Here is a 12,505-nt window from a genome sequence, read left to right on the forward strand (position 1 = left end):
TCACAAGGGCACAGTCCACCCAGAAATCCTCACAAAAGCCAAATCAGGTGGAAATGAAGTACGTGGCCAGCTTACGAGGACGACGGGAGGGAGGTTTGCTTGTTTGTTTTACCTTGTCAGTTGCCTTTTACTCGCAGAACGCCTTGAATGGCCATTATTTTCAGCTCCTGTGATTATAAGTCTGAACCAGTTCCTTTCAAGTCATAAAGCCCTTCTAAAAAACAACTCAGTTTTCTTTGGAAATCCTTCACTCTAAGTTTATAGTTTCAGCATGAGGCTGCCCTCTCCAAGCGGGAACCCTAGAGCTTGCTGTTAGCTTTTTCACTCAGTGTCCTTTGGGGGTCTCCTCCACACCCAGTCTCAGGCTCTTCTTTACATGCATTTGCATGATGGTTTTTTTGTTTTGTCTTTTTGCCTTTTCTAGGGCCGCTCCCGCAGCATATGGAGGTGCCCAGGCTAAGGGTCTAATCAGAGCTATAGCCGCCAGCCTATGCCAGAGCCACAGCAACGCGGGATCCGAGCCACCTCTGCAACCTACGCCACAGCTCACGGCAATGCCAGATCCTTAACCCACTGAGCAAGGCCAGGGATCAAACACAAAACCTCATGGTTCCTAGTCAGATTCATTAACCACTGAGCCACCATGGGAACTCCGGTGTGACGGTTTTTAACTGGAGACTATGGTTTATAAGTGGATAATGGGAAATGGCACCAAAACCATTGGCTCAGGCCCTGGAGAGCTGCAGTCCTTGGACCCTGGGCACTCATGTGGAGCAATCAGAGCCCAGGTTCCATACTGTTTTGCAGAATCCTGGGGTTAAGGGGACGGTGGGAGAAGCTGAGCAAATCCCAACCCCTCTTCCTTTTCAGCCAGAGCACCTCCACGTTGATATATTTTTTTACTTGCAAACTTTAACATTTACATAGAAAAGTGCATCTATCATACATGTGGAACCAACACAGATCTAGAACATTCCCAGCCCCGTGTTCCTTTTCAATGCTGCCTTCCAAAGGGGAACCCCCTCCTGACATCTAATAGTATCTTACAGATATATTCTACACGTGGAGTATGAAACAGGTGTTTTTTTTTAACTTTTAATTTTGAAATAATTGTAGATTCACAGGCAGTTACAAAGATCATATAGAGAGGTATAGAGAGTTTTATATTCTTTGTCAGTGTTCAAAAAATTCATCTCATAAGAAGCTTGAGGAGTTCCTCTTTGGCTCAGCAGGTTAAGGACCCAGCACAGTCACTGCTGTGACTCAGGTCACTGCTGTGGTGCAGGTTCGGTCCCTGGCCCAGGAACTTCCACATGCCTTGGGTGAGGCCAAGGAGAAAAAACAAAAAAAACCCCCAGTGGTATAGTAGAAAACAGACTGGTTCTAGGGTCAGGTCTAAATTCTTTCCCTTACCAGCCTGTGAGCTGGACATGTCTCTTGACCATCTTGAGCTGCAGATAAGCAGCTTTCCTGCGGCTGGTAGGTTTATAAAAGGTGAGGCAGTGCATGACCGTGCATGTAAACTGGGGGGCACCGCGTGGAGGCATGGCTTCTCCAGGGCTCTCAGTGCAGTGATGGATGGAGCAGGAGCAGTCCAGCACCGCCTTCCCTGTTTGCAGCTTCATGTGGTTTCTGGGCGTTACCATCAAGTACTCAGTTACCCCAGCTCTTCCTTCATTCTTCCATCTCCCACGCCGGCCATGACCTCTCCTTCCAGCTGTTTAGGCAGGTGGGGGTGCAAGCAGGTGCAGCCTGGGAGGGAAGGTTGGGGAGTTTCTGGCCAAGCAGGCCCAGGAAGCCAGGTCCCACTCTCGGGCCAGGCCTGCTCTCAGTCCCTTGCCTGTGGACTGGCCGTGGCGAAATCGGCTCTGCTCGTGTGCCACCTGGAAAGGCCACCCCACCGCCCCCATGCTGGGGAGAAGGTGTGGCTCTCTGCTCCTTACAGGAGAATTCCCACTATGGATGGGTGACAAAAGGCAGCCTCGAGGAGTGGCCTTACTAACCTGGAAGGTATCTGACCTCCTGTCATTACTGGGAGGGGAGCTGAGGGCACCTCTCAGCCAGCAGCCCTGAGTCATCCCAGGAAAGACAAGCCAAGCCCGCATGACCCATCTCAGAGGCCAGAGCCACCTGAGAGATAAAATCTGAGTGTGCCAGATCAGCCAGTGATTAACAGTGGACCAAGGCTCTGGGTCGGCTCCGGTCCCCTCTGCCCACCTCAGGCTGTACCTGCCACACCCCCGAGCCAGAGAAGGGCAGGGACATAGAGGAGGGACTTGCTCCTTGGGTTGTCTGCTATCTTTCAGGCTTCAAAATGGGGACCAGAGCCCAGCCTGGCCTGCCTTTGAGGTCCCAGAACCATTCTGGGCAATGCCCTTATTCTTCTTTGGTGGCTGAGCTTTCCAGACCGTCTTAGGGTGGTGGTCTCAAGCCCAAGATCAAGAGGCTCTGGGGCAGAAAGGCCGAGGATGGTGATAATGGGAATAATAATGGGATGGTTGGGAGGAGCCGTGAGCCATGTGGGAGAGGAGTGGTCCAGGGTGGGAGCCTCTGGGTGCCTGGATACCCTGCTGCTAATGATGGGTTCACACATTGAATACCTCTGTTAACCATGCACTGAGCTGAGTGCTTGGCTGTCTTGTGTCATTTAATCGGAGGTCATTATCATTATTGGGATGTCTTTTAAGTAACTTGCCTAAAGTGGCTTAGCTGGTAAGCAGCAGAGCTGGAATGCGACCGACTGGTCTACGTGGCTCCAACTCCTTCTCCCTCCCTTGGCCCTGACAGAGATTCTCAGCTTTCTAACTCTCTACTCTGGAGAGGGTTTATTCACAGCAAACTGCCCGCCATGCTTGTTGAGGATGACTGACATCTCTTAAAGCATAAGGTGTTCCTCCCCTTCTGGGTATTTATGTTTTTTTGTTTGTTTGTTTTTTTGTCGTTTTGCCATTTCTTGGGCCGCTCCCGCGGCAGATGGAGATTCCCAGGCTAGGGGTCCGATCGGAGCTGTAGCCACTGGCCTACGCCACAGCCACAGCAACGCGGGATCCGAGCCGCGTCTGCGACCCACACCACAGCTCAGGGCAACGCCGGATCCTTAACCCACTGAGTAGGCCCAGGGATGGAACCCGCAACCTCATGGTTCCTAGTCGGATTTGATAACCACTGAGCCACGATGGGAACTCCTGGCTATTTATGTTTTAATGGGAGCCAGGGTGACCCAATAGCACCATTATTTCTGGAGAGCTGCGGTTCTCAAAGTGAGGTTGTTGGCGTTGCGATTTGCAGACTATGTTTGCCCTCATCATCTCATCTCTTTGTAGCAGGGCTTCTCAGACTCAAGAGGGCATCAGAATCCCCTGGTGGGGAAGGGGGAGCTCGTTCACACACACACAGCTTGCCCACAGCACAGAGCTCCCAATTCTGTAGGTCTGGGGTGGTGCGTAAGAATTTGCCTTTTCATCCCTAGGTGATGCTGCTGCTGTTCTGGGATCAGACTGTGAGAACCATTGCATTGTAGCAATCCTGTAAGTTTGGATGAGCAGGCATTATTAGTGTTTCCTTCTTTTTTTTTTTTTTTTTTTTTTTTTTGGTCTTTTTAGGGCCACAGCCATGGCATATGGAGGTTCCCAGGCTAGGGGTTGAATCGGAGCTACAGCTGCCGGCCTACGCCAGAACCACAGCAACGTGGGCTCTGAGCCATGTCTGCAACCTACACTGCAGCTCACTGCCAGATCCTTAACCCACTGAGTGAGGCCAGGGATCAAACCTGCATCCTCATGGATACTAGTTGGATTTGTTACCACTGAGCCACAATGGGAACTCCTAATGTTTCCATCTTTTAGATGAAGAGGTTGATATGCAAGGAGGTTTGGTGACTTGTCATTGGGTGACAGAGTATCAAAAAGCAGTAGTAGAACTTTAAAACAAGATGGGACATCCTATACCTCTGACCACCACTTCTCAACAGGTCTGTGTCGTGCTGAGATTTCTGCAGTGATGATCCCCCAAATTATTTGAACCTCTTCTGGGTCCTCTGGGTGACCACCAAGACCTTAGTGCCACCTAGCTCTTCAGGGCCTGCATCTGTGAAAGCACTGTCCCTGCTGAGGTGGGAGACCTGCGGCCTCCCCAGAGCATGTGGCAGGAAAAGCCTGCCAGACACAAAAGCCCATGTTCATGGGCATGCATCTGTGTCTTTACCCTGTTTTTATCAAACAACTTACAAGGATTGGTAGGCAAGCCGTGAACCTTATTTGCAAGTGAAAGAGGCAGAGGTCTCAGATGGCCACGGTTAGAGCTGGTTTCAAGCCTCGCTTATGACAGAACTTTGGTGAAATAGGAATCTGATGAAGCTGAAGTAGCAAAAAACGCCATGGACTTATGACTGCTGTTTCCCACCATGTCCTCAGTGGGCAGGCAACCTCTGCCAGTAGTCTTCCCAAGGCCAAATGCAGAAGTCCACTCAGACCACACTCAGTCTACCATTTAATTCGGTGTTAGAAATTCAGCTTCAGCAAAACCAGACACTTACCTAAGCGCCATAAAGTTGAAGGGTTTCTAAATTAAATTTCATATCTAGCTTGTATTTAGTTTGGACGTCGTCATGAAACATAGTGAAATAATTTAAGTCGATGCTAAGTGGCTTGAGGGTTTCTCTTTTTTTATTTGAACAGAGAGACATATTCTTATGTTTAAGAAACACTGCTCATGAGATAATGTAATAATGAGCTAATATAAGAAAAGCCTGTCTAAACTGCCAAGTGCCATGTAAATGTTTGTCATTATTGGGTTTTTTTTTTTCCTGTTTCTCTTTTTTAAATAGTATATTTTTAAAATTGAGGTATAGTTGATTTATAATATTATATAAATTTCAGGTGTATAGCATAATGATTCACAAATGTTAAAGTTTACATTTCATTTATAATTATTATAAAAATTGGCTATATTCACTGTGCTGTGCAATAAATCCTTGTATCATTTATTTTATACATAATAGTTTGTACCTCTTAATCCCACCTGACCCTTCCCTGGTGCTAACCATTAGTTTGTTCTCTATATCTGAGTCTGTTTGTTTGTTATATTCACTAGTTTGTTTTATTTTTTAGATTTATAAAATATACAGTGATGTATACAGTATTTTTTTCTTTGACTTATTTCACTTAGCATAATGCCCCTCAAGTTCATTCATGTTGTTGCAAATGGCAAAATTTCATTCTTTTTTATGACTGAGTACTGTTCCATTGTGTCTATGTGCCACATCTTTTTTCCATTCATCTGTCGATGGACTCTTAGGTAGCTTCCTTGTCTTGGTTATCGTAAATAGTGCTGCAGTGAATATTAGGGTGCATGTATCTTTTCAAATGAGTGTTTTTGTTTCTTTTGGATATATACCCAGGAATTGCTGGTCATGGGGTAGTTGTAATTTTAGTCGTTTAAGGAGTCTGCTCATTGTTTTCCATTGGCTGCACTAATTTACATTCCTACCAACAATGTATAAAAGTTCCCTTTTCTCCAATCTTCATCAGCATTTGCTATGTACTCTTTTTTGATGATAGCCATTCTGACAGGTGTTGAGATGATATCTCATCATGATTTTTCATTTGCATTTTTCTTATGATTAACAGTGTTGAACATCTTTTCCTGTGCCCGTTGGCTGTCCTTATTGTTCTTTTTACCCCCAACTTTATCGAGATATAATTGACTTATAACATTGTATAAGTTTAAAGTGTGCAAGGTAGTGATTTTATATGTGTGTATATGGCAAGTGATCACCACAATAAGGTTAGTTAACACATCCACCTCCTCACCTAGTTACATTTTTGTGTGTGTGATGAGTGCTTTTATTTTTATTATTATTATTTGCTTTTTAAGGTCGCACCCCTGGCATATAGAGGTTCCCGGGCTAGGGGTCCCCTTGGAGCCATAGCTAGCTGCCAGCCTACATCACAGCCACAGCAATATCAGATCCGAGCGGCATCTTCGATCTACACCACAGCTCATGGTAACGCCAGATCCTTAACCCACTGAGCGAGGCCAGGGATCGAACCTGCAACCTCATGGTTCCCAGTCGGATTCGTTTCTGCTGCACCACGACGGGAACTCCGCTGATCACTTTTAAAATCTACTCTTATCAACTTTCATATATACTCTACAGCATTGTTAGTTACAGTCATCATGCTTTGTAAGACATCTGCAGAGATACTTCATCTTATAACTGAAAATTTGTACCTTTTGACCACCTTCCCCCCACCACCCCATTCCTTGCCCTTGGCAACCACCAATCTGTTCTCTGTTTGGTATTTTTAGATTCCACATATAATGAGATTATGCAGTGTTTGTTTTTCTCCCTCCTTGTTGTTCTAGCTGTTCTTTTTCTAAGTGCTAGCTGGCTGCTCCACCTACTTCTGTAATTCTGCTCTTCCCTCTCATTGCCCCTCCCACTGCATTCTCAGGGCAGAACCAGCCTCTTGACCCCAGCCAAGAGGGGTCAATTCCACAGCGGCCACTTGCCACTTCCGGGGCTCCCTGAGGGAGGGTAGGTTCTATCTTGCTAGACCTGGGAGGGGCCTTGGCCATCTTTTGGTCTCACCCCACCCATGGGAGATGAGGAAGTGAAACCAGAGATACTGGACCTGACCTTCTTAATGGCACACAGGGAGTCAGTGCCAGATCCAGGAATAAACTGGGATTCTTTTTTTTTTTTTTTTTTTGTCTTTTTGTCTTTATAGGGCCATACCTGTGGCACATGGAGGTTCCCAGGCTAGGGGTCTAATCAGAGATGTGGCTGCCAGCCTACGCCAGAGCCACAGCAACACCGGATCTGAGCCGTATCTGACCTACACCACAGCTCATGGCAGCACCAGATCCTTAACCCACTGAGCGATACCGGGGATTGAACCCACAACCTCATGGTTCCTAGCAGATTCGTTTCTGCTGAGCCATGGAAACTCTGAGATTCTTTTAAAATAAGTTCTCTTTTCCCCCTTCTTCCTGTTATACACCAGGATGGGTGCCAGCTTTTCTGGAGGCTCAAGACCCACTTAGCAGAGAATGAAGCACACAGAAAATCCGGAGAGCCCTGGGAGGATGGGAGATGCCAGTTAGGACTCACTGGTGTCCAGGAATGAGGGCAAGATGTCAGAGGGAGCAGTTCCATGTCCTCCAATGTTCCATTGGAATGGGTCTAAGTCCTCAGCAGCTTTAAGATGAAGGCTGAGGTGGTTGTGTTAAAGATACACTGAGAAGACTCTTTCTCTTGGCAGAAGTTCTTTTTTTTTTTTTCTTCTCTTGTACCCATCAAAATGGGAATTTCAAAGGATCCTTTGCAGGGAGGGGAGAGGGCCTTTGAGGAAAAGAGGAGTGAGTCATTGCAGAAAACCAAAGGGCTGGGTGCTGATGCTCTGAAACAAGGAGGATGGGGCCCTCCTTTGTTGGAGGAGGTATCAATCATTCCAGCTTGGCAAATAGCAGTGGACCCAGAAGGACTTTCTTTCACAATGGAATCAGAAAGCTAAGCCTTAGGATATGTTGAATTGAAGTAAAAAATATTTTGCTGGGCTTTGAAAGAAGAGTGGGTTAGAAGGATCCAAACATTTTTGGAATATGTAGAATCCAGACGAGTTAGGCCCATCCTCCTTTTTTTGTTGTTGTTGTTTTTTGTTTTGTTTTGTTTGGTCTTTTTTCCTTTTCTAGGGCTGCTTCCGGTGGCATATGGAGGTTCCCAGGCTAAGGGTCTAATTTGAGCTGTAGCCACTGGCCTACCCAGAGCCAGAGCAATGCAGGATCCGAGCCACGTCTGCAACCTACACCATAGCTCACGGCAATGCTGAATCCTTAACCCACTGAGCGAGGCCAGGGATCGAACCCACAACCTCATGGTTCCCAGTCAGGATTCGTTAACCACTGTGCCATGACAGGAACTCCAGGCCCACCCTCCTTAAGAAAGGATTGTGTCTAGGTTTTTCCCATTTGTAAACCATTCCGTCAGAAATCCATATGTGGTACATGTTGCTGCCTGACATTTTTAAATGGCAAATGGTTTCAGCTATTTGAACATGTAGATATTTATCAGAAATACAAAAGCAGTCCAAGGCCCTTTTTTCAGATCCTCATATACAGTTAGAGGCCCAGAATTAGTCTTTAATTAGATGTAGCCTAGAGATCACTGGTGTTTAGAAGTCTGAACCAACCTCAGGACTATGGTACATATTAAATCAGAACCATGTCTCAGTTCTGGATGTAAGTTTACATTACTAGTCATGGCTTTTAACTTCATTCCAGATGATTTATGATTTAAGTGAGGCCTAGAGTTTGGCTCATTGCAGACAATTCCGGTTGGATCCTGTGATGGATCTCTGAGCTTCTGGAAATATCATGTCGTCTAGGCAGTCACTTCAAAGAAACTGAGTCACCCTTAAGGGGCAGATGCTTGCTATCTCAGCCACACGCACAGGCTTGAACTCCAGCGGCGGCCAGAGAAATGTATGCGTGATTCACAGCAATGAATCTCTGACTCTTCCCTTCAACTGTGACTTCACGTCCTCCAAACAGTCCTGCAGTGGTTCCAAACTGTGACTCTGTGGCACCCGAGGCAGCTCAAGAATGGGAAAGAAAAGCTGTTTCTGTTTCCTTTTGAAACCACGTGCCTGTATAAATCTGCAGGCCTGTACTTCTGTGTTCACGTTCGAAATGTTTTCCTCCCAGGCGCCTCCATGCCACGTGATGGGATGGTTTATATCATCTGAAGCAGAACCATGTGAGCCGCATCAGAGCACAGCTAATGCTAGCAGGGACCTGGATCTGAGGAAGCTGCTTCTTAGCAGTCTTAGAAGTCTCTGCAGGCTTCTAAACCCCAGCCCCTTGCCTGCATTGAAACAAGCTAGATGTGCACGTTCGGCTTTAATTTCTTCCAAGTGCCCCAGAGGCCCGTAGGGGAGGGCGTGAGCATGAAGGAAAATCGTGGCCTTCGTCACTTCCTCTACCCTGCCACACCCCAGAGGAGCCTGAGCTACCAGTCCCCAGTCTTTTGATGATAACCTATAGCAAATGGGCCCACCTGTCTCTCCAGTAGCTTGAATACACTGTTCCGTCCGCACCAAATAAATTCCCTTTTTTGTGTTTAGACCAATGACTCAAATTTCTTTTTCTTTCTTTTCATTTTAGGGCCACACCTGCAGCATATGGAAATTCCCAGGAAAGGGGCTGAATTGGAGTTTTAGCTGCTGGCCTATACCACAGCCACAGCAACATAGGAAGGATCCTTAACCCACTGAGTGAGGCCAGATTTGAACCCACATCCTCCCAGACACTCTGTCTGGTTCTTATCCCACTGAGGCACAATGGGAACGCCTTCAAATTTCTTTTCTTTTTAAAAAATTTTTATTTATTTAATGATTTTTATTTTTCCCATTATAGATGGTTTTCAGGGTTCTATCAATTTTTTGCTGTATAGCAAGGTGATCCAGTCAAGCATACATACATACATTCTTTTTCTTACATCATCCTCCATCATGCTTTATCGTAAGTGACTAGATATAGTTCCCCGTGCTATACACAGGATCTCATTGCTTATCCACTCCAAAGGCAATAGTTTGCATCTATTAACCCCAGATTCCCAGTCCACCCCCCTCCCTCCCACACCCCCTTGGCAACCACAAGTCTGTTCTCTAAGTCCATGAGTTTCTTTTCTGTGGAAAGGTCCATTTGTGCCATATATTAGAGTCCAGATATAAGTGATATCATATGGTATTTGTCTTTCCCTTTCTGACTTCACTTAGTATGAGAGTCTCTAGTTCCATCCATGTTGCTGCAAATGGCATTGTTTTGTTCTTTTTTATGGCTGAGTAGTATTCCACTGTTTATATATACTACATCTTCCTAATCCATTCATCTGTCAATGGGCATTTAGGTTGTTTCCATGTCTTCGCTATTATGATAATGCTGCAATGAGCATATGGGTGCTTGTGTGTCTTTTTCAAGGAAAGTTTTGTCCAGATGTATGCCCAAGAGTGGGATTGCTTGATCTTATGGTAGTTCTATATTTAGTTTTCTGAGGAATCTTCATACTGTTTTCCATAGTGGTTGTACATTCCCACCAAGAGTGAAGGAGGGTTCCATTTTCTCAAGATCCTCTCCAGCATTTGTCACTTGTGGACTTATTAATGATGGCCATTCTGACTGGTGTGAGGTAGTTCCTCAGAGTAATTTTGATTTGCATTTCTCTAATACTCAGTGATGTTGAACATTTTTTTCACGTGTTTGTTGACCATCTGTATATCTCTTTGGAGAAATGTCATTCAGGTCTTTTGCCCATTTTTCAATTGGGTTGTTGGTTTTTTTGCTGTTGAGTCGTATAAGTTGTTTGTATATTGTAGAGATCAAGCCCTTGTCAGTTGCATCATTTGAAATTATTTTCTCCCATTCTGTAAGTTGTCTTTTTGTTTTTTTTTTTATGGTTTCCTTTGCTATGCAAAAGCCAAATTTCTAGGCAGGTCATTAGCCCTTGACTAATTCAAGTGCACAAACTAATAGTGTAAATGTTAAGATTTGCTAAAAACCTAAGGCCTGACAAACCCTTGTCAGGGAGCAGGCCAAGTAGGTGAATGCCTGTCTGCTGGATGACCCTGCTTAAGACAAGAGGCAAAGAAGCCAGGCTTTCTTGCAAGGTGGATACAGCCTTTGTAAGAGGCTGATGACTGTTTCTTACACAGAGCGCCCAGAATATGTGACAGGGTGCGACAGAAATGACAAATAAGTTCATTTTACCTGCCAAATTCACAGAGCTGCTCATGGCCGCCTCTAGCACCTTGTTAAGAAGGATTCTGGGTCAGTGTCCCGGCTCACCAGGAAACAGATCTGTGATTGTTTAGCTGAGTCTGCTTTGGGCACAGGATGGAGAAGCGGCCATGTTTGGCATCTTGGGCAGGAGCCTTAGGCAAGAGTCAAGAATTCTGTTGATCTATTCTTCCAGCAAGGAAGCCAGATCAAATTTACATGTGCCGCCAATCTCTCTAGGTTTTCCCGACATCCAACACCAACTAAAAGAAGCTCCTGCAGGCCACGTAAGAAGGAAAAATTCAGGCTGTAATCGGGGACATGCCTTGGAGAGCTGAGGAGATTCCTTAAGCTTTGGTAGCTTCCTTGTTCTTGTTACTTTCAGTGCTTGCCATCCATTTCCACCGAGGGATTAGCAGTAAGTTCTTTTTACATAAAAGGGAAACTGGCTGCTGCCTTGTTTGTCTTGAGGAATGAGATGGAAGGAAGGAGCTGGAAAGACTGTGCTTTGCCCAGGAGCTGGTCCTGGGGCAAGAAAGTGCTCTTTGTTGGGGTGGCAACTCTGGAGTGGAAAGAAAAGCAGATCAGGAGTTCCCGTGGTACAGTGGAAGCAAATCCAACTAGGAACCATGAGGTTGTGGGTTCGATCCCTGGCCTCATTCAGTGGGTTAAGGATCCAGTGTTGCCATGACCTGTGGTGTAGGTCGCAGATGCGGCTCAGATCCCACTTTGCTGTGTCTGTGGTGTAGGGTGGCAGCTACAGCTCCAATTGGACCCCTAGCCTGGGAAACGCCATATGCCGCTGGTGTGGCCCTAAAAGGACAAAAGACAGAAAAGAAAAAAGAAAAGAAAAGAAAAGCAGAGCAAACACTCGGGCCTGTGTTCCAAGAGCTGTGCTGCCCACCTGGGAGAGTGGGTGAAGGAGGGGGCAAACAGGTGAGAGGAAGGAGACATGGACACTGAACAGGCAGGAGGCCTGTGTGATTTTTTTTTAAAACTGCATTGAGAATGTTTTCTGACTTTTCCTCTTATAAAATGATGATTAAGGAAAATATGGATAATTTGATGATATAAGTGGCAATAAAAAGAGTTGACCTACAGTTTATGTAAAGACAACATCCAGGAGCTCCCTAGTAGCCCAGTGGGTTAAGGATCCAGCATTGTCACCGCTGTGGCTCTGGTTGTGGCTGTGGCACAGGTTTGATCCCTGGGGCTGGGGAACGTCCACCTGCCACAAGCACAGCCAGAGAGAGAGAGAGAGAGAGAGAGAGAGAGAGAGAGAGAGAGAATCAATGTAGGTGTAAAAATGTCAGCTTCCCAATTAAGACTTGGCCTTTCCTTCTGTAGAAATAAAAGCTATTTCTACTTCTAAATCTATAAATCTACAAACCTACAGAAATGGACAATAGCATGCCAAAGGGTTTCTTCCAGTTTATTTTTGATTGGTAACAGTCAAAACGCTAAACTGATCCCTAATTTCTAAATCGCAAAAACAATTTCTATCCCTATCAAATTTGCTCCTGTCCCTCTTCTATATTCCTTCATAAAGCACTGGGGGCATTTCCCCAGTTAAATCTTTTTAATAAATTCAGGATAATTCTTTTCATGGCCCAAACAGACTTTGAAGAATGAAGAAAAACAAAATATACTCGTTTTCCTTGGAAAATTAGCTGGGGCTATTTTATGAATCAAAACTCTTAAAATGAAATCATTTCACTTGAAAGAAGCC

At 45.5% G+C, this 12,505-nt stretch overlaps 1 long non-coding RNA gene across 7 annotated transcripts in view; it reads left to right on the forward strand.

Moving 5' to 3' along the window:
• Positions 1–12,505, forward strand: part of LOC106508915 (uncharacterized) — a 70,752-nt gene that overhangs the window by 36,780 nt on the left and 21,467 nt on the right. Inside the window, exon 5 of one of the 7 annotated variants that reach the window (XR_014806994.1) lies at positions 3,470–3,527. The exons of the other annotated variants lie outside the window; for them this stretch is intronic. This is a non-coding gene — a long non-coding RNA (uncharacterized LOC106508915). The remainder of the gene's footprint in view (positions 1–3,469; positions 3,528–12,505) is intronic. 7 annotated transcript variants of the gene reach the window in all.

The sequence above is a fragment of the Sus scrofa genome, chromosome 1, assembly GCF_054392235.1.
Source record: "Sus scrofa isolate SSC_HxYL_T2T_F1_AM1 chromosome 1, Sscrofa_HxYL_maternal_Yorkshire_Landrace_v2.0, whole genome shotgun sequence".
Lineage (NCBI taxonomy): Eukaryota > Metazoa > Chordata > Mammalia > Artiodactyla > Suidae > Sus > Sus scrofa.